This window comes from Myotis lucifugus, unplaced genomic scaffold (genome assembly GCF_000147115.1).
Source record: "Myotis lucifugus unplaced genomic scaffold, Myoluc2.0 scaffold_102, whole genome shotgun sequence".
NCBI classification, from domain to species: Eukaryota; Metazoa; Chordata; class Mammalia; order Chiroptera; family Vespertilionidae; genus Myotis; species Myotis lucifugus.
The window spans coordinates 3,695,399-3,699,787 of NW_005871150.1; the positions used below are offsets into that span (position 1 = coordinate 3,695,399).

The window sequence follows — 4,389 nt, forward strand, 5'->3', positions numbered from 1 at the left end:
TCTTAGCTTTTTCTGACTGACTTATTTCACTTAGCATAATATTCTCAAGGTCTATCCACATTGTTGCAAATGGCGCTATTTCATCCTTTCTCATGGCTGAGTAGTATTCCATGTGTATATGTGCCACATCTTCTTTATCCAGTTCGCTATCTCGGGACTTTGGTTGTTTCCATGTCTTGGCCACCGTGAATAATGCTGCAGTGAACATAGGGGTGCATATATCTTTGCAAAGAAATGATTTTGAGATTTTCATGTATATACCCAGGGGAAAGGGATTGCTGGATTGTATGATAGCTCTATTCTCAATCTTTTGTCTACTCAAAGTCTTGTGGACCCATGTAAACTGGTAAACTGTGTGAGATACTCATGGGAGAAAGAAGTCACCTTTGCATGCTTTGCCTTACACACACACACACACACACACATTTCTATAAACAAAACAATGAGCAAATAAAAGTTCTGCGGTCAGTAGTCACACAGTCCATGAGGAACATCCCTCATATCTTCTCTCATTTGATCTCTCATTTGATACATTTCTTGTTCTGATAACCACAGTCCCCATCTTTAGAATGAGGAATAAAACATTTTTAAGACATTGGGGCAGCTTCACTGGAACACCAGTACCTGTAAACACCAGTGGTTACAGAAGGTACGATGCTGAAACACAGATGAAAGCCATGCTCTCTGGAGCCAGATCCAAGCAGGGGTCTCTGATAGTGGCACGGAACAGTCCCTGGTGTACTTGCCAAGTGGGCTCAGTGTGCACAGGCTTATAGCAACTGCATGCATTGCTTGTTCCTGTGACCCCTTTGGCAAGCTTCCTGGCCCTGGCTGGCAATCCAGTTTGAGAATTCGGAGAAGAGAGGCCCCATGCTGGCACCAGCCTGGGACCTAGCAGATCAGCACACTGACTGTACCCTGGACTTTCTAGAAACTGCCTCCAACTTAGCCAGATCTGCTGTGGGCAGGGTCTCATGCCAGCCACATACAGAGCAATGAGATTCTGGGAAGAAATCAGGCCCTCTGTGCTCTTTCCTCTCTTGTAAAACATAGGCACCGCTGCCTCCCTGGGGCCTCCTTCATTACATAAAACTGTTCCTCATCGGGTGAAGGGATTAAGCAGAGAAAGAAAAAAAGGGCTCATGGGCTTAGATAACAGTATGGTGATTTCCAGAGGAAAAGGGGAATAAATGGTGGTGGAAGGAGACTTAACTTGGGGTGGTGAACACACAATATAATATACAGATGAGGCATTACTAGAATTATGCACCTGAAACCTATATATTTTTAAATTTTTATTTATTTATTTGAGAGAGAGAGAGAAACATTGATTGGTTGTTCCACTTATGCATTCATTGGTTGATTCTTGTATGTGCTCTGACCGGGGATCGAACCCACAATCTCAGCATATTGGGACAATGCTCTAACCAACTGAGCCACCTGGCCAGTGCATGAAACCTATATAATTTTATTAACCAATGTCACCCCAATAAATTCAGCAAACATTAAAAAAAACAAAACCCTGTTCTTTATCTGTCTGAGGACAGAACTGCCGACACCGTGGCATGCGACACTGTGCTGAGGCCAGAGGGAGCAGAGTGCCCACAGCATGTCCAAAGGCTCTGCCCACCGACTATCCCTCGTGTGGCTCCCTGCTTCCTGCGGCCTCCTCCAGGCTGTCCACAGCGGGCCATCTGTCTTCAGGAGCCTTGAGAGAAGAAGTACATCCCCCCTTTATGAACAGCGTGTCTCTCCCCTGGGGTTGTTTGTCCAAACCCACAAATGAGCAGGAGCATCACTTTATCTTCCAGAGAAATGACTCGACCACCTGAAGATGAGAATGTAGAGGAAACGCTGTGTCTGGCGGCGACGACAAGGTACAGGGTAGTGTCCAGGCCACAGTGACTTGGATGGCAGAGATGGTGAGGGGGTGATAGAGGCCATGCTTCTTGTAGGAGAGCCCAGCTCAGACCTTTAATGTACCTTATTTGATGTTACTATGTTGTGTTTTTATTTGTTTGAATGGATAAAGGGAAGAGAACCGAAGGATGTTTTGTTTTTATCAAGGTCACCTGGCTCAAAATTTAGCCACTGAAATGAAGCCATATCCTTTGGCCAACTTCTTAGGAGAAGGTTGTGTGGTGGGGACAGGTGTGGGCCTTTCACGAGGAACAGGCTGGTCCCTGGTGCACCGTCATCCCGCTGGCCACGGCTGCTCACATAGCCCAGCCCCCCGACCTCTGATGGCTCTGGGGGTCTCTCTCCTCTCCTGCCCCATCACTGCTGGCTCCTGGTGTCTCCAGCCGGTATAAAAACTTCCTTCCGCCGCCCAGTCAAGCCTTTTTAACAGGGCCCTTCTCTAGAGGCAGTGAGATACGACATCCTTTAAACAGGGGCCGAACCAGACGCACCCGCTGATTCCCAGCATCTGGGAGCAGATGCATCCTCGGCTGTCTCTATGGGGATGAGCAGACACATCCAGGCTCATGCCTCCTTTTGGGCGTGCTTGGGAGCTTAGCAACGGACACGCAGGCCAACGTCACTCTGCCTTACATTACACCCCAAAGTGGAACAACTCAAGTGCTCAGTAATATGAAATGATTGGGGAAATCGTAGTCTATTCGTAACAGCTTTTAGTGATCATGTCCTTAAAGATTTTTCAGTGAGATGGGCGAAAATCTCATGATATAATGTTGAATCCAAAAAAGACTATAAAATGACATAGATAATATAAACCCAATTATGTGACATATATACATACATATTATATATACAAATACATATACATATATATATGAAAGCAGGAAAGAGATGTATAAAGTATAATTTGCCTTTGAGAGATGGGGTGAGAAATGAATTTGTCTTTTTAAAAATTTCCATGAGTTTTTGTTGTTATAGTAAGCATATATTGCATAACTAGAAAAAAAACACCTTATATGTATGTATTAAAGCAAAATATACACATATGTGTGTATATATTCTGTTTCCCAAGAGGTCTGCGTGTATATATCTGGCCAGAGAATCCAGGGTCATCTTATACTCAACCTTGATGGTCGCCTCTCTCAGGGTCAAAGAGGGCCCCTGGAAGAGCCAAAAAGAACCTTCAGAAAACATGTGCTCCACCAATTCTCTGCCCACCCAGTGCCAGGGAGGAGAGGGTGGAACCTGGTCACTAGACAAGTAGGAGTGGCGCCTGGCCAGCGGGCTCCGTAGTTAAGCGTCAAGCTATGAACCAGGAGGTCACAGTTTGATTCCTAGTCAGGGCACATGCCTGGGTTGCGGGCTCAATCCCCAGTGTGGGATGTGCAGGAGGCAGCCGATCAATAACTCTTTCTCATCATTGATGTTTCTATCTATCTCTCCCTCCATCTCTGAAGTCAATAAAAAAATTATATATATGCTGTATTTATGTAGGAGTGGCTGTGCCCATACTCACAGGGAAAATAGAAGTAAAGAAGGAGACCAGAGGGAAAGATGTGCTGAATCTGTCTTCTCAATGATCTCCTCTCTGCCCCTCCCCACTCCACTTCCTTTGGGGGAAGGTTTTTGTTGTTGTTTGTATTGAAGGAAATCTGTTGGTTAGGCTGGATCCCCTTGCCTGGCCACAAAGGAGAACCCCTTCGAGACCTGTCCCTGTGGTTCCCTGGGCGGGGAGCTGGGTAGGAGGCTGTCACCGCACCGGCTGGGAAGAGAACCCAGTGTTCTTGATCTCTGTTGTCAGGTGAAAAAGCATCACAGCAGAGAGGCGGGCAGGGGCGCCGAGGTCCCCTCTCTGGGTGCAGTAGTAGTGTGCTTCCTTTTCATGCATTTACGTAGGCATCTTGTGCTTCATTAGGAAAGGCTTTGAGATGAAATAACAGCATTTATATTCTTACAAATTTAGAATTTGGGGTTTACCCTAATTTATATATTGGTAAGTTTTTTTTTAAGAGGAAGGGAGGAAGGAAGTGATGGAAGACCAAATCAGAGAAAAGGGAAAATAGAAGTAAAGAAGGAGACCAGAGGGAAAGCTCACGCAGAGAATGTGTGTGGGGAGGTCCTATGGAGTTTCCAATACTGGGGGGCAGTGGGGGGGGGGCGCGGGGGTGGGGGACGACTCAGCCAGAGCCCCCTACTGGTTAAAGAGGCTCTGGACAGCAGACACCTTTTATAACGGGCTCAGTGAGGAGAGAGCCAGGTAGCAATCTGGCTTTATGGTTTAATCATTTTAAAGTGCTGCCCAGAGATAGCTGGCACTATGTGGAGACTGGTGGTGGAAGATGGCAGCTAAAAAATGGGGAAGGGACCGAGAGCCAGAACCACAGCCGGGGGACAGCTGCCCACCTACCAGAAATTTCTATGGAACAGTTGGGAGTGTGTGTGTGTTACAGCAGTTAACCTGCCCAAAGT

At 46.5% G+C, this 4,389-nt stretch overlaps 1 long non-coding RNA gene across 1 annotated transcript in view; it reads left to right on the plus strand.

Moving 5' to 3' along the window:
- Positions 1–2,623, plus strand: part of LOC106697792 — a 13,499-nt gene extending 10,876 nt beyond the window's left edge. Inside the window, exon 5 of the long non-coding RNA XR_001349034.2 lies at positions 1,812–2,623. This is a non-coding gene — a long non-coding RNA (uncharacterized LOC106697792). The remainder of the gene's footprint in view (positions 1–1,811) is intronic.
- Positions 2,624–4,389: the final 1,766 nt, after the last annotated feature.